This window comes from Musca autumnalis, unplaced genomic scaffold (assembly GCF_047663935.1).
Source record: "Musca autumnalis isolate F117 unplaced genomic scaffold, ASM4766393v1 scaffold_2, whole genome shotgun sequence".
NCBI lineage: Eukaryota > Metazoa > Arthropoda > Insecta > Diptera > Muscidae > Musca > Musca autumnalis.
This window is the reverse complement of record NW_027411755.1, coordinates 174735997-174760782: the sequence shown is the minus strand read 5'-3', so window position 1 is coordinate 174760782 and position 24786 is coordinate 174735997. Positions and strand designations below refer to the sequence as shown.

Genomic DNA, 24786 nt, shown 5'->3' with positions numbered 1-24786 from the left:
AAAACCCCGCCAAAGTGGAATTCGTGTAATAATCTAATAAGAAGGCCTTAGTTTATCTTGATGTGTTGATTATGTCTGGCAGTGGAATAATCACCTTTTATGAATCTATCTACCCCTATGATTAACGCTGGAAATTTCCAAAACATCCACTGACACCTACGAAAATGCTATTTATTTTAAAATGTGGGATATGATGGTGGTATTATTTAGTTTCCACCAAACTCAGTGATTCATTCTTCTGTTACATGTCTATAAAACGTGTTGTTTTCAACTACGTAATGCGCTGCGTATACGTACAGTATGACACTGTAAACGTCACATGGTCCAAACACATTGAAACAATTTTTTTCATAATCCACAAAACGAATTAGCTTATCGCATTGTAATTTGATATAGAAAATTGTATAAAAATTTTTCTCAAAGGATGGGAAATCCATTTACTGAATATTTTTGTTGTTGTTGTTTTGTGTTCCATAACATATTTTTTTATTAATACAAAGTGAACTTTTCAAACTAGATAACCTTTATGTCAGGTCAAAGTTATTTATGACTATGGTTTATTAATAGCTCAGATTCCAGATCAGCTTAACACCTCCATACATATGTATGTACGTACGTCATAGTAACATATATTCTCGAATAAATTTTGCAATAGTGAACTTTGTGTGTGGTAGCTGCTTTTATTTTACGGCCAGTCATGTCATGACTTCCTTGCCGAAGAAATATTAAAAGATGAGAAGCCAAAAAAATATTGTTGTTTGCTATCAAAATTTGTTAGTAAACATGACATTTTCATTGTGCCACACACACACACACTTCTTTCTTGTATACCCTTTTCCTTGTTAGAGTACATGGAACTTTGGATTACTGTTGGTGTTTGCCAATTTTCAGGCCTTAAGGCTTAAAGGGAGCGCGTGTGTGCTTGTGAGAGATCGTAGTTGTGGTGGCATGGCCGTGAACTTTTTTCTGACTTTGTGCTGTTACGTTTCAAGTTTTTTTGTTTTGTTTTACTTATTTGTGTATTTTTTTGGATAATTGTTGTGGAAAAAGTTAAAATTGACCTGAAACTTAGGGCCAGTTAACTTAGATGGGCTGAAGAATGAACAGATACTCGTATGTGGAAATTGGAACTTGTTTTTTTTTTAATTGGGGATCTGCTATGAAGTCTCTTACACTAAGTTTACGGGAAGGAGTGCTCCCACCACCACCAATCCACCTTTGGCAATGGATGCCTAAATAAAATGTTTTTCTTTCTAAATTTTTCTTTGTTGTTGAACTTTTTCGTCTACCCAATGTCAAAAATTGTTGTTATTATACCCTCCACCAAAATATGGAGGGTATAATTAATATTGTCATTCAGTTTGTAACACATCGAAATATTCATCGAAGACCCTATAAAGTATATATATTCCTGATCAGGGTAAAATTCTTAGTCGATATAACAATGTCCGTCCGTCTGTTGAAATCAATATACAGTTCGCAATTTTTAAGATAGAGCTTTGTAATTTGGTATAGACGTTTCTATTACTACTAGGATGTTTGGTACTGCAAAGGGGCAATATCGGTGCACGTTTTGATATGGCCCCCATAGAACGATACCACCCGATTTTCGGTATTTTGAAGGTTTTAGCTTTATTATCACACGGAAATGGCTGAAATTTGGTACTTAGTCTTCGTTGGGGGTATAAAACTCTACCCCAGAATTTTGATCGGCATAAGCCAACGCCTTCATATAGCCCCCATAGAACCGTACCTCCCGATTTTCGGTATTTTGAAGGTTGTTGACTCAATTTTCCACTGAAATGGCTGAAATTTGGTACTTAGTCTTCATTTGGGATATAAAATTGTCCATATGAAATTTGTCGGTATAGGTCCACGCCTTCATATAGTCTCCATAGAACAGTACCTCAAGTGGCCTCAATATTCCTCCGAAATAGCTGAAATTGGGTATTTAGTCTTCATTTGGGGTATAAAACTTTCCACATGAAATTTGTCGGTATAGGTCCACACTTTAATATAGCCCCCATATAACGGTACCTCCCGATTTTCGGTATTTTGAAGGTTGTGGCCTCAATATTCCTCCCAAATGGCTGAAATTTGGTAGTTAGTCTTCATTTGGGGTAGAAACTTTTCTATATATTCATTTTTTCGGTATAGGGCCACGCCTTCATATAGCCCCCATATAACGGTACCTCCCGATTTTCGGTATTTTGAAGGTTGTGGCGTCAATATTCCTTCGAAATGACTGAAATTTGGTATTTACTCTTCATTTGGGGTATGCAATTTTCCATATGAAATTTTTCGGTACAGGTCCACACCTTCATAGAGCCCCCATAGAACGGTACCTCCCGATTTTCGGTATTTTGAAGGTTGTGGCCTCAATATTCCTCCCAAATGGCTGAAATTTGGTAATTAGACTTCATTTGGGGTAGAAACTTTTCTATATATTCATTTTTTCGGTACAGGTCCACGCCTTCATATAGCCCCCATAGAACGGTACCTCCCAATTTTCGGTATTTTTAAGGTTGTGGCCTCAATATTCCTCCCAAATGGCTGAAATTTGGTATTTAGTCTTCATTTGGGGTATAAGCTTTTCCATGTGAAATTTTTCGGTATAGGTCCACACCTTCATATAGCCCTCATAGAACGGTATCTCCTGATTTTCGGTATTTTCAAGGTTGTGGCCTCAATATTCCTTCGAAATGGTTGAAATTTGGTATTTAGTCTTCTTTTGGGGTATGAAATTGTCCATATGAAATTGTTCGGTATAGGTCCACACCTTAATATAGCCCCCATACAACGGCACCTCCCGATTTTCGGTATTTTGAAGGTTGTGGCCTCAATATGCCTCCGAAATGGCTGAAATTTGGTATTTAGTCTTCAATTAGGGTATAAAATTTTCCATATAAAATTTTTCGGTACAGGTCCACGCTTTCATATAGCCCCCATAGAACGGTACCTCCCGATTTTCGGTATTTTGAAGGTTGTGGCCTCAATGTTCCTTCGAAATGGCTGAAATTTGGTATTTAGTCTTCATCTGTGGAATACGACTTTCCTTATGAATTTTTTCTTTATAAGCCCACGCCTTCATATAGCCCTCATAGAACGGTATCTCCTGATTTTCGGTATTTGCAAGGTTGTGGCCTCAATATTCCTTCGAAATGGTTGAAATTTGGTATTTAGTCTTCTTTTGGGGGATGAAATTGTTCGGTATAGGTCCACACCTTCATATAGCCCCCATAGAACGGTACCTTCCGATTTTCGGTATTTTGAGGGTTGTGGCTTCAATATTCCACCACAATTGCTGAATTTTCGGTATTTATTCTCCGTTGGCCGTATAAAACTTTCCCCCCGAAATGTGTCTGTACATGTGCCTTCATATAGCGCCCATAGAACGGTACCTCCCAATTTTCGGTATTTTGAAAGTTAGCCACATTGCTTTACCGAAATTGCTGGATTTTGGTATTTAGTCTTTTTCATAAACGAAAGCAAACTAATTGTTCAGTTTTACTTCACTACAACTCGTTGTGGAGGGTATAACTACTATGGCCGGGCCGAACTTAACGCCGTTCTTACTTGTTCTTTGTTCCTATTGCTACGGTTTTCTTTGTTTGTTACGGTAATTTTTGTGTATTGTTGCCTTTTCCGACATTTGTTTATTTCTCTTCTTTTGTTCTTTGAACATTATTTCCTTTTATCCTTATTGGAATTGTTCTCTACGCGTGCATAAGTTCCATGTATTTAAATGTAAGGAATTTTCCACCTGAAGTGAGAAAAATAATTCTGACTTTTAAGTTACTAGTGCCAATGTCATTTTCACAAAAACAGTTAACATTTTTCTCCGGAATGTTTAAATAGCTTGGATTGCATGAAATTCCATTGAAGTTTGGAATCGTTTTGGTCAGTTCGCTTTGTTCTGTTGGAGCCACTTATGCAGAAAAGTTAGAATTAAAATAAGTTGATGCAATTTGTGGCAAACCATGATAGCATATGAATCATTGTATAATCATCATTTTATAATGGAGAATGGATGAGTGCCACCGGGTTGCAATGGGTAGGTAACATGGCCGTAAGAGCCAACGAGGGCTTATATTTAATTTTTCTGTGCAATTTTAGGAGCGGGATTAAATAACGTTGAAACTAGAGGCAACCACACAGAAAGTCATGGGCTCAATTTTGTTTCTATGAAAATGTGAAATGAAAACTTTTATAAAAGAGAAAACAAAAGAAAAAAATTCTAAAGGAAGTATTTTTCATTTCATATTTTCATAGAACAAGAATCCAGCCCCTGGTTCGGGCGTCTGTCTATACATCATACGAACACCTTGAACCCGAACTCGAACACCTTGGATTGAGGAAACATGTTCACTTCAACCACTTATTTCCAAAATTACAACAATAAAAAACTCTTTCACCAATGAACTTTGCCACAACTATAATTATTTCCCGTCATTACTAGGCATATGTATGTGTGTATGCAGTAACATTGTGACCAGAATTTGTTTTATCAATATTCCTTTCTGCCATTTCAACCAACAACAATTCAGCCATACAATCTGTTCATTCGATAAATAACAACCAACAACGGTTGGTAACAACGTAACGTCGTATTACGTCAGAATAGTAATTTTATTTTTAAGTCCAATCAATATTTTCTGTAACAGAGTCAACTGTGAATTGAATACAAAACTCAACTTGTTATTCTACCATTGAGGTTAATAAAATGTTCAATTCTATGAAATAAATATTATTTCCGTATTCATTTCCGGTAATTTCTGTATTTATTTATTCATGTAACAGAAATGATTGAAATTCTTTTTGCTCCACAGGAAGAGATAAATAAGAACAAAAATATATTCATATAAGAAAGAAGGAATTACACAAGTTGCACGTTACTTTACCATACATACAGGGGCAAAGGATAGCAATCGCCTCCGACCTCCAATGGTTGGATTCAAAACGATAGGATGTAAATGTATTTGATACAAAGTCAAAGAGTTCAGAAATCTTAGGTCTACCGGACCAGTCCACAAGTTGTGAATAGTTGAAGTATGAAGGATTAAATAAACGGCCGCGGGAAATTCAATTGGCGGATGTTAAGTTTAGAAGAGAATTTTCAATTGTCCATCATTTCTTGGTTAATGGTTCTAGTCTTGGCGCTCCTTGAACATCCAATCATGTTATCGTCGACAACAAAATTGCATTCAAATGGCCTAATGAGCTTCATACGGCTTTGCAAAAATGTAAAAACATTTACTAATACGCTATCTTCAAATACCTCTCCGAACAGTTTAATACCCAACAAGATTTCTGAAAGCAATTTCTCTTCCATGTAACAGAATTGTACGAAATTAAAAAAATGGTATCTGTGGGAAAATATCTTTTTTCTACTATAGATGATGGATGACACAGGCAGTACATTAAAACTTAAAACTACCTGAAATCGTCAAGAATTGTTCTGGAATTCCCTGCACGAAAAGTTTATGCTCCTGTCCAGTATTACACTATTTTTACAATAGAACTGTTCAGGATAATAAAAAATTATATAAAATATTTTCGTGATCGAACCATCGAAAATGGTATCGAACTATGACCTATTTAATACTCACATAAGCGGGAAATTTCAAATTGCTTCAAAATGTTTAACATAATTTTTTATAGATATCGTTATATCTTCACACGTCTTACCTAGAAATAAACACAAGGACAAACAGAAAAGTTTTAGTGGTTGCGAACAAATAACCAATAGACAAGGTTTTATATAATATTTATATCAAAAAGAGATATTTTACTTGCATTTCAAAAATATAAAATTACATTCGACTTAATCTGACTAATAACTAAATTTAACTAAGGTAGATAAAGATTGACCAACGTCAATTTTTACAAAACCAATATTTTATACAGGATTTGTTGCAAGGTTGTGATTAAATAATAGTATGAATAAAGTGTTATATTACATATTTTATATTTCATATAATATACTTTGCATATTATTTATATTTAAAATTTTATTTTTTATAATTTATATTTTATTTTAATTTATATTTTATATTTTATACTTTATTTTTTGTATTTTATGTTTTATATTTTATGATTTATATTTTATTTGATATTTTATACTTCATATTTTAGATCTTATTTAATGTTTTATGTATTCTAATTTATACTCTATATTTCAAATTTTATATTTTATATAAATAAAATAATATAAAATACAAATATTTTAAATTTTATACTTCATATTTTATTGTAATTTATATTTTATATTTTATAATTTATACTTTATATTTGTATTTTATATCCTATATTTTATAAAATAAATTTTGTAATTTATGTTTAATACTTTATATTCTATATTTTATATTTCATAATTTATAGTTACTATTTTATATTTTATTTTAATTTGTATTTTATACTTTATATTTTATTTTAATTTATATTTTTTATATTATATTTTAAAGTCTATATTTTATATTTTACTAGCCGGCCCGGTCCACGTTGCTGGCCCTTGAAACAGTTTTATGTTACCTTATCTTAAGTAAATTATATTTTTCTTGCGTCGCAAAATAGTCGGGAACTGCAAATGACTATAAATAAAACATCTTCAGAAATGTTGGTGTCTATATGAAATTTTGGCGGTATGTTAACTGATGACTTGAGGCATGCATTTATTTCATCTGCTGGAATAGTCTAACTGGCAGTGTTTGTCTGAAATCTAAACGTGAACTGCTCTTAAATCCTTTAAGAATCGTTCTAAAGGTTCTTGGGAATTTTTATGTGCCATCGTACATTAGTTCCAGATGATAACTTCTATTTAATATTGCATGTGTGCAATTCAATCAAAACAATGTCCAGTGTCAACTTAAGGGTCGACTGTGTCGTCCTTGAACCTTCTTATAATGTATACCTGATGAAGCTATAGCTATCGGTATGTTGCCTTCTAATCTAAAGACTTGCTTTCCAATAAGACTAAAGCTTCGTTATGCATAACATCTGGTATTTCCATTGATTTGTAACATATTTCAGAAATTGGGAGTGGTCGGGTCTTACGGCTAAAATATGTACCCAGGGTTGGGGAAATGGACACGTTCGTAAGTTTATATAGCCTATTTCCATCAGGGACCTTCCCTGCACATCATCTGAAAATGACATGGAAATCGGTTCAACATTTTTGAAGATATAGCGTATTTAAAAAATGGGCGTGCTAAAAGTGTTTTAAAACAAGGAGGGCATGGAGGAGGTACCCCGTCCCCTCCGAAATTCAAAAAAATATATAGCCTATTTTCACAACGGTTGTTCATGGTGGGCCATCGCTGTACATTCTCTGAAATTTTAAAGAAAATCGGCTCAGTAAAGCAAAGACAGAGTTTTAATAAAATAAGGCAAAGGGGAGGTACCCCGCCCCCTCAGTAATTCAACAAAATATATTGCCATTTTTCACCAGGGGTCATCCCTGTCCATTAACTGAAATTTTCAAGAAAATCGGTTTAGTAGTTGTGGATATATAAGATATTTAAAAAGTGGGCGTAGTTTGGTCCCAAATGAGTACATAGGGTCGGAGACACAACCACCATTGTCTCCAAATTATATTTCTCTCTGATACGTTCTTCAGTTTTGTTAAAATATCGTTTTCAAAAAATAGGGCATGGGGGAGGTTCCCAGCCCCCTCCGAAATTCAACAAAATATATAACCTATTTTCACCACGGGTCCTTCCAGTAGATTCTCTGACATTTTCAAGAAAATCGGTTAAGCAGTTTTTCATATATAAGCTATTTAAAAAAGTGGGCGTGGTCCGGTCTTTAGGTCCCAAATCAGTATCTAGGGTCGGAGACACAACAGCCATTGTCTCCCAAATTAATTTCCTCTCCGATACGATCTTCAGTTTTGTTAAATTATCGTTTTCAAAGAAATAGGGCGTGGGGGGGTTCCCCGCCCCACCGTAATTCAACAAAATATATAATCTTTTTTCACCACGGGTCCTCCCAGTAGATTCTCTGACATTTTCAAGAAAATCAGTTAAGCAGTGTTTGATATATAAGCTATTTAAAAAAGTGGGCGTGATCGGGTCTTTAGGCCCCACATCAGTACCTAGGATCGGAGACACAACAACCATTGTCTCGCAAATTAATTTTCTTTTCGATACGTTCGTCAATTTTGTTAAAATAGCGTTTTTAAAAAATAGGGCATGGGGAGGTACCCCACCCTCTCCGAAATTCAACAAAATATATACCCTATTTTCACCACGGGTCCTCCCAGTAGATTCTCTGACATTTTCAAGAAAATCGGTTAAGCAGTTTTTGATATATAAGCTATTTAAAAAAGTGGGCGTGGTCGGAGACACAACAACCATTGTCTCGCAAATTAATTTTTTCTCCGATAGGTTTGTCACAAACATACTAACATACACACATTGTCTTTTATATATTAGATTTTATTTTAATTTATATTTTAAATTTTATATTTCATTTTATAATTTATAGTTTAAATTCTATATTTTGTATTTTATATTTTAACTTTCATATTTTATACTTTATATTTATATAGAACATTGCTGGCGTTTTTTTTATTGGGATAGCTGTTACAATTTTGATTTTTCAAAATAGTCTGGCTTAATCCCATTGTTGTTGCTTTAATATTTAAAACAACTAATTTATTAGTGGAGAAGGTTTGGCATTGTTCGCCAAGGGGAAAGGCAGGGAAGACTAGTTTCGATCCTCGCCACAGGATCTCATCTGTTCCCTTGTTTCTTGTTTGTAGATATTTTCCACCGAACTTATTTTTCAATAACTTCTTCAACAAAAAACTTTTTATACCCAAACATCAATCGTCAGCTCGAACCAAGAAAAAACTTCAATGAGAAGTTTTTCTTTGGCAACCTCACACAACCCCGACGAAAGTGTTTGCAAAACAAAGCCTTGGCGAACAATGCCAAACCTTCTCCACCGATAAATTAGTTGTTTTAAATATTAAAGCAACAACAATGGGATTAAGCCAGACTATTTTGAAAAATCAAAATTGTAACAGCTATACCAATAAAAAAAAAACGTCACCAATGTTCTATTTGAGTAGTGTGTGGTTGGTACAAGCTACCAACAGCATTTTGGTATGTGCATTCGTTGAATCAACGACACATAACAGTGGAAGTAGGTTTGCTTTGTTTTGCAAACACTTTCGTCGGGGTTGTGTGAGGTTGCCAAAGAAAAACTTCTCATTGAAGATTTTTCTTTGTTCACCTTTGTACTTCGAACTGACGATTGATGTTTGGGTATAACAAGTTTTTTTTGTTGAAGAAGTTATTAAAAAACAAGAAAGAACGGCGTTAAGTTCGGTCCGGCCGAACTTGTTATACCCTCCACCACGAGTTGTACTGAAGTATAATGGAACAATTAGTTTCCTTTCGTTTATGAAGAAGACTAAATACCAAATTTCAGCATTTTGGGTGAAACAATGTGGCTAAATTTCAAAATACCGAGGGAGGCGCTATGTGAAGGCGTGGACCCCCCATGAAGGCTAAATACCAAATTTCAGCCATTTCAATGGATTATTTTGGCCATAACCTTGAAAATACCGAAAATCGGGAGGTACCGTTCTATGGGGGCTATATTAAGGCGTGGACCTGTACAGACAAATTTCATATGGAAAGTTCTATACCACTAACAAAGCCTAAATAAAAAATTTCAGCCATTTCGGAGGAACATTGAGGCCACAACCTTCAAGATACCGAAAATCGGGGGTACCGGTCTATGGGGGCTATATTAAGGCGTGGACCTGTACCGACAAACTTCATATGGAAAGTTTTATACCCCATATGAAGACCAGCTACCAAATTTCAGTCATTTCGGAGGAATATTGAGACCACAACCTTCAAAATACCGAAAATCGAAAGATACCGTTCCGCTATATTTCAAACGGTGGACCGATATAGGCCATTGCAATACCAAACATCCTAGGAGTAATAGAAACTTCTATACCAAATTATCTTGATTTCAACAGACGGACGGTCATGGTTATATCGACTTAGAATTTTACCCTGATCAAGGATATATATACTTTATAGGGTCTCCGATGAATATTTCTATGTGTTACAAACGGAATGACAAATTTAATTATACCCTCCACATTATGGTGAAGGGTATAATAACTTCGGTATATCCACAAACAAGAAACAAGGGAACTAATTAGATCCTATCGCGAGGATCCAAACTAGTCTTCCCTGCCTTACCCCCTGGCGAACAATGCCAAACCTTCTCCACTAATGAATTAGAAATACCCACGGGACATTCCTGAACATTTTCTGAAAATTGCATGAAATTAGGTTCAGTAGTTTTAAAAAAATAATGTATTGAAAAGAGTGGGTATTTTGGCTCCAAATATGTTCCTAGGATACTTGCAACCTCATTGCCTCCCACAATTTATGCTGAAACCGATTTAATCATAAGATATGAAGCCTTTTTTCGGGGGCCATCCCTGCACATTCTCTGAAAAATTTCAGGATAATCGGCCCATTAGTTTTGTAGATGTAACATACTTTAAAAAGTGGGCGTGGTTAAGCCTTTGGGTTCTAAAAAAGTAGGTAAGGTCGGAGACACAATCACAATTGTCTCGCAAATTGATTTCCAAACCAATACATTCGTAATTACTGTAAATATAGCCCCTTCCGAAATTCGACAAATTATGTAGCCTATTTTCACCGCGGCCATCCCTACACATTCCATGAAAATCAGTTTAGTAGTTTTTGTAGAAAATATTAAAATTGAAAGTAGAAAAAAGTGGGCGTGGTCAAATTTTCTTTGCATAAAAGCCCTAAGTTGTGTCCACCCCTTCTCAACTGATACCATTACCAACGAACGACATTTGATTTTTATTTATATAGATATCGCATTTTTAAAGAAATAGGGTATAGGGGAAGTACCCCGCCCCTCCGAAATGAAACAACATTTGTAGCCCATTTTTAACCGGGGGCCATCCCTGTACATTCCCTGACAATTTCAGAAAAATCGGTTCAGTAGTTTTTGCAGAAAAGATAAAAATTGAAAAAGGTGGGCGTAAAAGAATTACCCAAGTCGGTCCAGCCATTCCAAACTGATACCATTACCAACGAAAGACATTTGATTTTTATTTATAAAGATTTTATATTTTACTAGGGGACCCGGCGAACTTCGTCTCGCAGTTTGTTAGGTACAGGACTTGATGGCTTTGGTTCAAACATCTATACTTATAAAAGAGTTCAGTAATGATGACTCACTGACTCACTGATTCACTGACTCACTGACTGACTGACTGATAATCAACGCCCAGACTAAACGGCTGGAGCTAGAATCTTGAAAATTTGGGTGAGGGTCACTCATGGTCCGAATAGGTCAGATAAGGCTCGGTTTTTGGAAATTCGAACTAGAACAGTACGAAAAGTACTAAAAGGTACTAAATATAGTACCCTTAGTATTAGGCAAACGCGAAGAGCTAGAATTCTAAAATTTGGAATGAGGTTCACTGATGGAGAGTTAGAAAGGTATACCAAAGGGTTTTTGGAAATTCGAACTATAAGTGTACGAAAAGTAATAAAAGTTACTAAATTTAGTACCATTTGGTATAACGTGAACGGACAGAGCTAAAATCTTGAAATTTGGAATGAAAATCAAGGTTTAGAAGATAAGTTGATATTAGGAGGTGGTTTTGAAAATGTGTACTCATGTGTACGAATAGTACTAAATAGTACTAAATTTGGTAAAATGTGAATTTGGGCGAACCGATAAAGTTGGAATTCTGAAATTTGGAATTACTATTACTGTTGGAGTGTAGGTTTGAGATATGGAGGTAGTTTTCGAAATTCGTACATATGGGTACGGAAGGTACTAAATAGTACCAAATAAGGTACAATTTGGATTTGGGGGAACGGATGGACCTGGAATCCTGAAATTTAGAATTAGGATTACTGTCGGAGTGTAGGATAGAGGTATTTTGGAAATTCGTACTTTTGGGTACGAAAAGTACTAAATGGTACCAAATTTGGTACAATATGAATTTAAGTGATCGGATAGAGCTGGAATAGTGAAATTTGGAATTAAGATTACTATTGGAGTGTGGGATTGGTATACTTTTGGAAATTCGTACTTATGGCAACGAAAAGTACTAAATGGTACCAAATTTTGTACAATTTGGATTTGGGTGATCAGATACATTTGGAATCCTGAAATTCGAAATTAAGATTACTTTTGGAGTGTTGGATAGAGGTAGGTTTGGAAATTTGGACCTATGGGAACAAAAAGCACTAAATGGTACTAAACTTGGTACAATTTGGATTATGGTGATCTGATGCAGCTGTAATTCTGAAATTTGGAATTAAGATTACTGTTGGCGTGTAGGCTTGAGGTAGTTGTGGATATTCGTACTCTTGGGTACGAATAGTACTAAATAGTACCAAATTTGGTACAATTTGGGTTTGGGTGAACGGATATAGGTGAAATTCCGAGATTTGGAATAAGGAGTACTATTGGAGTGTAGGATTGATAAAGTTTTGGAAATTTTTAGTTATGGGTAGGAAAAGTACTAATAGTACTAAGTACAATTTAGATTTCAATGTTGGGATACATTTGGAATCGTGAAATTCGGAATTAAAATTGCTGTTGGAGTGTTGATAGAGGTAGGTTTGGAAATTCGTACTTTGGATACGAATAGTACTAAATGGTACCAAATTTGGATTTAATTTATCGGATGTATCTGGAATTCTGAAATTCGGAATTAAGCTTATTGTTTGAACATAGCACTGAGGTAGGTAGTTTTGAAAATTGGTACTTATGTGTACGAAAAGTACTAAATGGTACCAAATCTGGTACAATTTGGATTTGGGTGAACGGATATAGCTGGAATCCCGTGATTCGGAATAAGGATTACTGTTGGTAAGTAGGATTTATGAAGTTTTTGAAATTTTTAGTTATGGGTACGAAAAGTACTAAATGGTACCAAATTTTAATTTATGTGATCGGACACATTTGGAATCCTGAAATTCGGAATTATTGTTGGAGTGTTGAAAGAGGAAGGTTTGGAAATTCGTACTTTGGATATGAAAAGTACTAAACGGTATCAAATTTGGTACAATTTGGATTACGGTGATCGGATGCAGCTGTAATCCTGAAATTTGGAATTAAGATTACTGTTGGCGTGTAGGATTGAGGTAGTTGTAGAAATTCGTACTCATGGGTACAAAAGTACTAAATGGTACCAAATTTGATACAGTTTGCATTTGGGTGAACGGATATTTTATTTTAATTTATGTGATGTTGATGTTGGAGTGTTGATAGATGTAGGTTTAGAAATTCGTACTATGGATACGAATAGTACTAAATGGTACCAAATTTGGATTTGAGTTATCGGATATATCTAGAATCCTGAAATTCGGAATTAAGCTTACTGTTTGAACATAGCACTGAGGTAGTTTTGAAAATTTGTACTTATGGATGCGAAAAGTACTAAATGGTACTAAATTTGGTACAATTTGGATTTCGGTGATCTGATGTAGCTGTCATACTCAAGTTTGGAATTAAAATACCTTTTGAATTGTAGGATTGATAAAATTTTGGAAATTTTTAGTTGTGGGTAGGAAAAGTACTAAATAGTACTAAATTTGGTACAATTTGGATTTGAGCGAACGGATAGAGTTGGAATCAAGAAATTTGGAATTAAGATTACTGTTGGAGTGTAGGATTGAGATATGGAAGTAGTTTTTGAAATTCGTACTTATGAGTACGAAAAGAACTACATTTTGTACAATTAGGATTTGGGTGAAATTATAGCGCTCGAATCCTAAAATGTGGAATTAGGTACACTTAGGGGTACGAAATGGTTCCATGTGTGGTACAATTTTGTATTGGTTGAGCGGATAGATCTGGATTCGTGATATTTGTAATTAAGATTACTGTTATCATTTGCAATTTGTACAATTTGTTATTGTGTGAAGGCAATTTAGGAGGAGGTTCGTATTTATGCATTTACATGTAAAGTACTAAATAGTTCTATAATTGGTTTTGGGGGAACAGATAGAGCTGGAAATGAGGATGGCGGTTGTTGGGTTAGGCCGTATTTGCGCTGAGAACCTCAATTAATATATCTCAAAAAATGTGGACTGCTCTTGATGTGTAGGCGTGAGGAAAATCGGACTAAAGTGGTACGTATTAGTACACAAAATGTTTCCACCATTCTATATTATATATTGTTTATTTGTTTTGTATATTTAACGCATACGAAGTAGCGGGCACTTTGCTAGTATAATAATATTATTCCTATCACCTTGTTCAATGGTAAATATTTCTTTGTTTTGAACTAATCCTAATCTTCGAAGCAGATGCACATTCGACAATTGTACTTTTGACAATTGTTAGTTTGACGAAGAGAGAAGGTAATGAGAGGCAAAGTATTTACATTTTTCTCGACTCTCTCTCCTATAAACTGACAATAGCTGCGAAAAAATTAGGCAACTGTAAATCGGGACTAAGATATATTTTTTAAACAAATAACATATTTTTTCATAATCGATGGTTTCTTGCAATTCTTGTTTTCACCACTGAACACGATATTTTACTCAAGCAATTGAATACGAAGGAAGGAATGCGATCGTAGGAATTTGAATTTAATGCGGAATATGGTGCTTATTTAAATTTGCGTTTTAATCAATTAACCTATTTTGAGCAGAGGGATCCGATCGATATCAGGCAGCCAACTTTGTCTGCGTTTTTTTTCTGACTTCTCTGTTTAACGTGATCTCCCGAATTCTACTTGCATTGCAAGTTCGGAATTAGATGCAATGGCTCTGGTAACACGGACAAATGCGGTAATTGAATTTTGACTGAGACTGTACAATCCAGTACTTGGTACATTGATCATTGTTAGCAGAGCTATTCTATTAGTTGCCGTTTTTTAAGTGTTTCGGATGCTTGAAGTCTTGTCACACTAACTCGTGACTGTTGTGATTGCTTGGTCACCCTACTTTCGACTTAAATAACATAGTCAAATTAATATCACAAACTAATTAACGTTTAATACGTATTTACCTACTTGTGTCGACCGATAAAGAATATTTGTCAGATAATTCGACCAAAAAATCTCCAGTACCTCCAATTTCTTGTTTTTTTTTTTCTTTCCAATTTTGAATATCATCCTTTTTCGATGCACATACACGCAGTGTAGCAACAATACCAGTGTATATATGTATGTATTTGACCATTTGTAACTGCCTTCCAGCTCTGCGGGAACTAAACTGATTGAATTCATACTCCTTTTCTGTGATGACATCATTTTTTAGTATCATGACAGGATCTAAACAGTATCAATATATATCTGGTACAGCTTAAATTTTATACCGCATAAGTCGGAAGTTGATCTTTCGATGATGTGTTTACTTACAGTTTGAAAGTATACATATATGCCATAACCTCACTTTCAATGAAATTATCTCCGAACTCTTGAGTTTTCAAATAAACCACCAATTTTGTGGATTTTTACCTTTTTCCTCAAAACTGTAGAAACCACTTTCGGCGTTATCATCTTCATTTTTTCAATCGGAATCTGACCGAAACCACCACTAATCTTTACAAACTTTAAACTAAGCCCTCTCCTTTTAAGCATTTTCGCTGTTAATTTCCTAAAAATACGCTTGAAAATAAATGAAAATCGATTTGATTGTGAATAAAAAATTCTATACAACTTTCAAAAATTTTCGAAACAGAGGCGTACAATGGACCTTCACAGTTCGTCCAAAAAGGTGTCAAGGTATACTCCAAATGCGAAGCTCGATAGAAAGTTGTGGAAAAATTGATTTTCTTAAAAAAATATTTTTGCAAATTTTTCGCAAATGTTGGCTATTTTTTTAGGTTTTATCATTTTCTGCCATGAGACTATTCCGAATTGGTGCGAATTGTCAAAATCTGTTCAGCCGTTCTTGAGTTATAAGCGTAGTAACTAACATCATCCTTTTTTATATATATAGATACTTTATATTTTATATTTTAAATTTTATACTTTATTCTTTATATCTTATATTTTATATTTTACTAGCATGTGCCCGCTACTTCGTTAGCGAAAAGTTTTAATTTAAGAAAGGTGGATACAACAGAGTCCCGTTTACATTACTATTTTCCGCACCCCTTTGACCGGCTTCTGTAAGACGATTTTAAATTCCAATTATATTCCTTAATATAAAACTAAACGTCTTTTTCAATTCTAAATGTAGTACCTTTCGTACATCCACATCTCAACCATACACACCAACACTGTCCCTAATACCAAAATTCAGAATTCAAACTGGGAGTATCATTTACCAAGTTCATTTTACCAAGTTCACCCAAATCCACATTGTACCAAATTTAGTAGGCATTTTGTACTTCTCGTACTCATTTGAGTGCCACCGTGGTGCAATGGTATGCACGCCCGCCTTGCACGCAGAAGGTCTGTGGTTCGATTCCCCGGCCAGGCAACATCAAACATTTTTAAACGATCGCAAAATACCCCTCAGTAAAGTTGGCGACATTTCATGAGTATTTCAGCCTTAAAAAAACTTCTCCACAAGTGGTTGCTTAAGACACGCCGTTCGGACTCGGCGATAAACAGTATCATTGAGCTAAATATGAATCGGGGTGCACTCATTGATATGAGAGAAGTCTCCCTTGTCCCGTATGGGATGTTGTGGAACAATGTCTGTCTCATAAGAATTTCGAAAACTACCTCAAACCTACATATAATCCAACATTAATCTTAATTTGAAATTTCAGCGTTCCAGCTCTATCCGATCACCTAATCCAACTTGCACCAAATATGGTACCATTTTGTACATTTCGTACCCAAAATTATCTCAAACCTGTCCTCCGACAGTAATCTTAATTCGAAATCTCAGGATTCCCACTCTATCCATTCACCGAAATCCAAATTGTACCAAATTTAGTACCATTTGTTACTCTTCGTACCCATAAGTCCGACACTCCAACTATAATCTCAATTCCAAATTTCAGAATTCCTGCTGCAGCCGTTCGCCCAAATCCAAATTGTACAAAATTTAGTACCAGTTAGTACTTTTCTTACACATAGGTATGAATTTCCAAAACAACCTATATATCTCAATAGTACACTCCAACAGTAATCGTTATTCAAAATGTCAGGATTCCAGCTGTATCCGTTCATCCAAATTCAAGTCGTACCAGATTTAGCACCATTTAGTACTTTTTCGTATATTTGTGTATATATTTCCAAAATCACCACATTATATCAAACCTACATCCCAACCATAATTTTCATTCCAGATTTCAAGCTTTTAGCTGTATCCGTTCACATTAGGTAAGTCGACTTTCGATTAATCGATTCGATTCGATAAATCGACTTTCGAATAATAGGCTTTCTGTGATCGATTTTCGAGTTTGCCCATATATTGTTGAGTAGAGCTGGCAACAAATCGATGGCAGTATCGATAGAACCGATTAGTTTTTAAAAACTCAATATCGATAGATAATTTTGTATATCGATATTATCGTATTAAAAACCTTTAACCTAAAATGAATAGAAATTACGCGGCCTTTGCTGTTGTTTTTGTTGACTTGGCGGTTTGGCATTTTTGGCGGTTTTAAGGTAGAAACGCAATCAGCTCGTTGCTTGCTTTGCTCAGAAAGTCGAGTTTTAGGACCACTGAAATAATGACCAGACCGAAAAAATCGCATTTTTAGTTTTAGACAAAAATCGAGAAGTCGAAAAATCGATTATTGCTTAGTTTACATAATACAAATTGGAACCAAATTTAGTACATTATAGTACTTTTCGCACACTTTTAGTTCGAATTTCTAATTTCATAGGTGACCCTCATTCCAAGTTTCAAAGTTCTAGCTCTACCGGTTCGCCAAATACAAACGGTACCATATTTAGTACCTTTTAGTACTTCACTTTACTGTTTTATTAATATAGATAGTTTATATTTTATGTTTCATATTTAATATTATATTTTATAGTCTAGACCAAAGGAGGGTGCCTAAATATTTTAATAATAGGGTAGGCTTTTCGAACAAAAATATATTTCCCCAGGTTTTGGAACATAACTTTGCCTTTATGTGGGGAAGTAGGCAGTTCCAAAATATTATACCAAAATTAAAACGTTGCAATCGGAACCACAAAAAAAAATATAAAAACAATTTGTAAAGGTGTCTCAAACTGTATTTAAGGGGAACATTTTTTTTTTTGTTATACAAACGGTTTTCAGAACTTTCTGGGCATTATCTCAGGAAGTATATCGTTATGATCACGAGCACAAGGACTTTGTACGGTATAAAAGTCAAAATGATCAACAAAGATCCTTTAATCGAACACTGTTGAACTTTTGTTGTCCTTGATGTAGGTCGAAAATAAACAGAATAACAGCCTTTTTAGGTCAATAAAATAATTTTCCTTAAAATGCACACACACATACACACACTACGAAACAGTTGACTTTCAAATCAGTCAACGGAACCGGAAATCTGATTTCATTTACACACATACACAGATATCATTGGTAATGTGTAACTTAATTGAACACTTTATTTCCATTGAAAGAGGGAAATTGTTACAAAATTAAACCTTTTATCAATCAACCAAATTTTAGGCACACATATTTCTTCTACTTTCTGCAAATGCAAATTTATGCAATTACACACTTTATATATTATAATTTTTTTACATTAAATATTAATAATATTTTCTTTTATTTCACATTCTTTCTTCTATTTCGTATTATTTTCTTTTTTTAATAAAATTTAACCACACAATACTGTGAATGAATTAAGGCCATTTCTGGTATTTTACATTTGCTTTGGGGGATGTAGAAAGAGAAAAAAACAACTTTGGTGGGGTTTCTTTGACAATTTGCTATTGTATTTGCTGACGTTTAGCTAAGGCCTTCTTAACGTTTGCCGAAATAATTACAAAATATCGACCGGTATTTTGTTTTTGTACTAAACTGCGAAACCAAAATGTGGAATTTTAGTCATTTGCACTTTGCCGTTTTTCTTCTTCTTTCCTTCTACTTCTTTTTTATTCACTTTATTTCAATTTCGATTTTCATTTGAGATTGCGTGTGATATTGTTCTTTTATTTATTTTTTTTTTTTGCTTTTTATTTGGTTCTATTTCTTCGGCATTTTTTTGTTGTGTTCTATGAATTCTATACTTCTTCGATTCGATGTTGTTTAAGGTTGTCCGTATGAACGAAGACTGAAAAATGTTCTGTGAAAATGTGTTGTTTGTTCCTTTTTCCTCCGGTGCTACGTCAACAAAATATGGCTCGGTTCGTTGGTTAGTTTGTTGGTTTGGTGCACAGGTTTTGGCCACTACAGTTATGCATAGGGAAGGACGGATGGAAGGGTTTTGTTGCCTATATTTGAGGCATGCCATGGAATACTTAACTCAAATTAAGTATGTGTGTGTCTGTGTGGTTTCATTTATCTATGTGGGTTTGTTGGTGTGAGTGGTAGTAGTAGCAGTATATGTGATAATCGTTATTATTATGTACTATCCCCGCCTCATTCACCCTCTCAGCGACCACCCAGTGTTCCATATTTCATTAAGATAGCTTTGCATGTAGTTGAGTAAATTGAATGTTTTTAAGAATGTGTAAGTGTGCCACTGATTGCTGGGCAGACATTATGGCCCCCCCTCACTCACACACACACAATAGCCACATTATAACATATTTTTTTCTTCCTTTCTTTCAAGCAATCCTTATATTTAGCTTTAGCTTTAGTTTATTTTATTTATTTCATTTTTATGCCCCATCCTCTTGTATTTAATGGCCTATGGTAGGTGGTCCTACCACACTGCAGTAAGGTTGATTACCTCTATTCAAAGTTTACGTTTTCCATGTCATGTTGTTGGTGAGCCTCTTCAAAAAAATGCCTTCCTTCTCAAAACCATGTATTTTTGTTCATTTGAAATGTGTTTAGTTTCGAAACATGTGTTTTGCTTGTTCAAGGGTTCCGAACGAAAATTCTTTCTAGCAGTTTTCTTTAGGCCATATTGTTTTTTGGGGGAAAATTTGCATGTTCATTTTGTGAAGGTTTCACGCTATAATTGTTGTGATTATTTCATCGTTCTAGATACCTTAATACAGGTCCTTCGGAAATGGAGGATTGACTTTTATGGAAACTAAGTCAAAATCACTTTATAATAAACGTAAACATTCTTTCAGAAAGGGTCGACAGGAGCGCCCTTTCTTTCCGAAAGGGTCTATAGAAGCGAAAAGCTCTACAGAAGCACCCATTCTTTCCGAAAAGCTCTACAGAAGCACCCTTTCTTTCCGAAAGGGTCTGTAGAAGCACCCTTTCTTTCCGAAAGGGTCTGTAGAAGCACCCTTTCTTTCCGAAAGGGTCTGTAGAAGCACCCTTCCTTTCCGAAAGGGTCTGTAAAGAGAACCCTTTCTTTCCGAAAGGGTCTGTAGAAGCACCCTGTCTTTCCGAAAGGGTCTGTAGAAGCACCCTGTCTTTCCGAAAGGTCTTTAGAAGCAACCGTTTATTTCCAAAATGGTCTTTAGAAACGCTCTTTCTTTCTATAGAAGGGCCCTTTCTTTCAAAAGGGGTCTATAGAAGCGAACTTTCTTTCCGAAATTGCCTACAGAAACACCCTTTCCTTCTGAAAGGGTCTACAGAAGCATCCTTTTTTCCAAAGGGTCTATAGAAGCACCCTTTTTTCCAAAGGGTCTATAGAAGCACCCTTTTTCCAAGGGGTCTATAGAAGCACCCTTTTTTCCAAAGGGTCTATAGAAGCAGCCTTCATTTTCGAAAGGGTCTATTGAAGCACCCTTTATTTTCGAAAGGGTCTTAGAATCACCTTTTCTTTCCGAAAGGGTCTATTGAAGCACCTTTTCTTTCCGAAAGGGTCTGTAGAAGCACCCTTTCTTTCCGAAAGGGTCTATAGAAGCACCCTTTCTTTCCGAAAGGGTCTATAGAAGCACCCTTTCTTTCCGAAAGGGTTTATAGAAGCACCCTTTCTTTCCGAAAGGGTCTATAGAAGCACCCTTTCTTTCCGAAAGGGTTTATAGAAGCACCCTTTCTTTCCGAAAGGGTCTATAGAAGCACCCTTTCTTTCCGAAAGGGTCTATAGAAGCACCTTTTCTTTCCGCAAGGGTCTATAGAAGCACCCTTTCTTTCCGAAAGGTTCTATAGAAGCACCCTTTCTTTCCGAAAGGGTCTTTAGAAAAAACCTTTCTTTCCGATAGGGTCTGTAGAAGCACCATTTCTTTCCGAAAGGGTATTTAGAAGCCTCTTTCTTTACGACAGGGTCTTTAGAAGCCCGTTTCTTTACGAAAGGGTCTTTAGAAGAAACCTTTCTTTCCGATAGGGTCTGTAGAAGCACCCTTTCTTTCCGAAAGGGCTTGCAGGAGCTCCCTTTATCTCCTTTTTATTCTGAAAGGGTCTATTGAAGCACCCTTTCTTTCCGAAAGGGTCTATTGAAGCACCCTTTCTTTCCGAAAGGGTCTATTGAAGCACCCTTTCTTTCCGAAAGGGTCTATTGATGCACCCTTTCTTTCCGAAAGGGTCTATTGATGCACCCTTTCTTTCCGAAAGGGTCTATTGATGTACCCTTTCTTTCCGAAAGGGTCTATTGAAGCACCCTTTCTTTCCGAAACGGTCTATTGAAGCACCCTTTCTTTCCGAAAGGGTCTATTGAAGCACCCTTTCTTTCAAACAGTATCTAAAGATGCACCCTTTTTTTCCGAAAGGTTGTATAGAAGCACCCTTTCTTTCCGAAAGGTTGTATAGAAGCACCCTTTCTATCCGAAATTTTCTATAGAAGCACCCTTTCTTTCAGAAAGGGTCTATAGAAGCACCCTTTCTTTCAGAAAGGGTCTATAGAAGCACCCCTTTCATTCCGAAGGGGTCTATAGAAGCATCCTTTCTTTCAGAAAGGGTCTATAAAAGCACCCCTTTCATTCCGAAAGGTTGTATAGAAGCACCCTTTCTTTCCGAAAGGTTGTATAGAAGCACCCTTTCTTTCCGAAAGGTTGTATAGAAGCACCCTTTCTTTCCGAAAGGTTGTATAGAAGCACCCTTTCTTTCCGAAAGGTTGTATAGAAGCACCCTTTCTTTCCGAAAGGTTGTATAGAAGCACCCTTTCTTTCCGAAAGGTTGTATAGAAGCACCCTTTCTTTCCGAAAGGTTGTATAGAAGCACCCTTTCTTTCCGAAAGGTTGTATAGAAGCACCCTTTCTTTCCGAAAGGTTGTATAGAAGCACCCTTTCTTTCCGAAAGGTTGTATAGAAGCACCCTTTCTTTCCGAAAGGTTGTATAGAAGCACCCTTTCTTTCCGAAATGTTGTATAGAAGCACCCTTTCTTTCCGAAAGGTTGTATAGAAGCACCCTTTCTTTCCGAAAGGTTGTATAGAAGCACCCTTTCTTTCCGAAAGGTTGTATAGAAGCACCCTTTCTTTCCGAAAGGTTGTATAGAAGCACCCTTTCTTTCCGAAAGGTTGTATAGAAGCACCCTTTCTTTCCGAAAGGTTGTATAGAAGCACCCTTTCTTTCCGAAAGGTTGTATAGAAGCACCCTTTCTTTCCGAAAGGTTGTATAGAAGCACCCTTTCTTTCCGAAAGGTTGTATAGAAGCACCCTTTCTTTCCGAAAGGTTGTATAGAAGCACCCTTTCTTTCCGAAAGGTTGTATAGAAGCACCCTTTCTTTCCGAAAGGTTGTATAGAAGCACCCTTTCTTTCCGAAAGGTTGTATAGAAGCACCCTTTCTTTCCGAAAGGTTGTATAGAAGCACCCTTTCTTTCCGAAAGGTTGTATAGAAGCACCCTTTCTTTCCGAAAGGTTGTATAGAAGCACCCTTTCTTTCCGAAAGGTTGTATAGAAGCACCCTTTCTTTCCGAAAGGTTGTATAGAAGCACCCTTTCTTTCCGAAAGGTTGTATAGAAGCACCCTTTCTTTCCGAAAGGTTGTATAGAAGCACCCTTTCTTTCCGAAAGGTTGTATAGAAGCACCCTTTCTTTCCGAAAGGTTGTATAGAAGCACCCTTTCTTTCCGAAAGGTTGTATAGAAGCACCCTTTCTTTCCGAAAGGTTGTATAGAAGCACCCTTTCTTTCCGAAAGGTTGTATAGAAGCACCCTTTCTTTCCGAAAGGTTGTATAGAAGCACCCTTTCTTTCCGAAAGGTTGTATAGAAGCACCCTTTCTTTCCGAAAGGTTGTATAGAAGCACCCTTTCTTTCCGAAAGGTTGTATAGAAGCACCCTTTCTTTCCGAAAGGTTGTATAGAAGCACTCTTTCTTTCCGAAAGGTTGTATAGAAGCACCCTTTCTTTCCAAAGGGGTCTATTGAAGCGCCCTTTCTTTCCCAAAGGTGTCTATAGAAGCGTCCTTTCATTCCGAAAGGGTCTATAGAAGCGTCCTTTCATTCCGAAAGGGTCTATAGAAGCGCCCTTTTATTCCGAAAGGGTCTATAGAAGCGCCCTTTCTTTCCGCAAGGGTCTATAGAAGTACCCTTTCTTTCCGAAAGGGTCTATAGAAGCACCCTTTCTTTCCGAAAGGATCTATAGAAGCACCCTTTCTTTCCGAAAAGGTCTATAGAAGCACCCTTTCTTTCCGAAAAGGTCTATAGAAACACCCTTTTATTCCGAAAGGGTATATAGAAGCAACCTTTACTTCAGGAAGGGTCAACAGAAAGGGATCTATAAGACCTTTAGGTCCTATATAAGCACAATATCCATTACAGCTAGAATACCCTATATAGATCTTTCGCAGCTGGTAGACATTTTACAGGGTTCTGTGAAGAAAACAACTTTGCAGAACAACTTTCTTCCAGAAAGGTTCTATAGAAACGCCCTTTCTTTCAGATGGGGTCTACAGAAAAACCCCTATACAGGTCTTCTACAGCAATAAGGCCTTATTCAAGTCTTCTAGAGGTATAAGCCCCCGTTCTCTACAGGTTATATGTCCCTATAGGAGTCTTTTATAGCCAGAATACATTTAGCAGGTCTTCAATAAATATAAGGTATTTTTACAGGTCTTTTTAAGCTATATGATCGATCATACATATTCTTCTGCTAGGTCCTCTATAAGAACAAGATCTTTTACATCTAGAATACCTTTTATAGATCTTTTGTAGCTGGAAGACCTTTTAACAGTATTCGATGGCTAGAACAATTTTACAGAGTTTCTATAGCTAAAATGCCTTTAACTTATCTTCTAGTCTTTTTGCGGATGTTCTGTAGCAAGAAAACCATCTCCTTCCATCTATAGCATGCCTACAATAGTATCCTATCCTTTTAGTAAAGTGCACCTTCATAGCCTTCTATGATCGTCCAATTATAGATTTAGAACTCGCAATGCTCTTCTCATGTAAACCCCACTTGGATGTGTGTAAAATTACAAATACCATCACACACACCCATTTGTTATGCTTCTATGTAGTGGTATTTAGTTATGCATTTTGCCAATGATGAGGATGATGATGGCGATGGGGTGCATTATCCTCATTCCTCTTTGCTGTGGTATTCCACATACGTATATATTTGTTGTTATTGTTAAATAAGTATCTGCGCAATGGAAGCCATGTGGCAAACATGTGCAGTTCTTTTTCTTTTTCTGGCCTTTTTGCAGTGCTAATAACTTGTGCATGATAGATGCCGTGCAGCGGAAGCAACAGCAAAACTACATTCATGCATTTGGGAATTTTGCATTCATTCAAAAGTCATCACCACTACTACCACCAACATTGGTCTGCAATGGTTTTAACTGCTGAAATAATTCCTCTGAAAATCACAGTGTTGGTGGTGATGGTTTTTTTCG

The 24786-nt window shown here is 35.9% G+C and overlaps 1 protein-coding gene across 7 annotated transcripts in view; it reads right to left on the bottom strand.

Annotated features, from left to right (window-relative positions):
• The window catches only part of Atet (ABC transporter expressed in trachea), a 240800-nt gene that overhangs the window by 86557 nt on the left and 129457 nt on the right, over positions 1-24786 (bottom strand). Inside the window, exon 1 of one of the 7 annotated variants that reach the window (XM_073969930.1) lies at positions 18512-22315. The exons of 2 other annotated variants lie outside the window; for them this stretch is intronic. The gene's annotated coding sequence lies outside the window, so the exon portion shown is untranslated. Of the gene's footprint in view, positions 1-18511; positions 22316-24786 lie in introns of those variants that run through there. 4 more of the 7 variants (XM_073969933.1, XM_073969934.1, XM_073969935.1 and 1 more) reach the window with 4 other exon arrangements.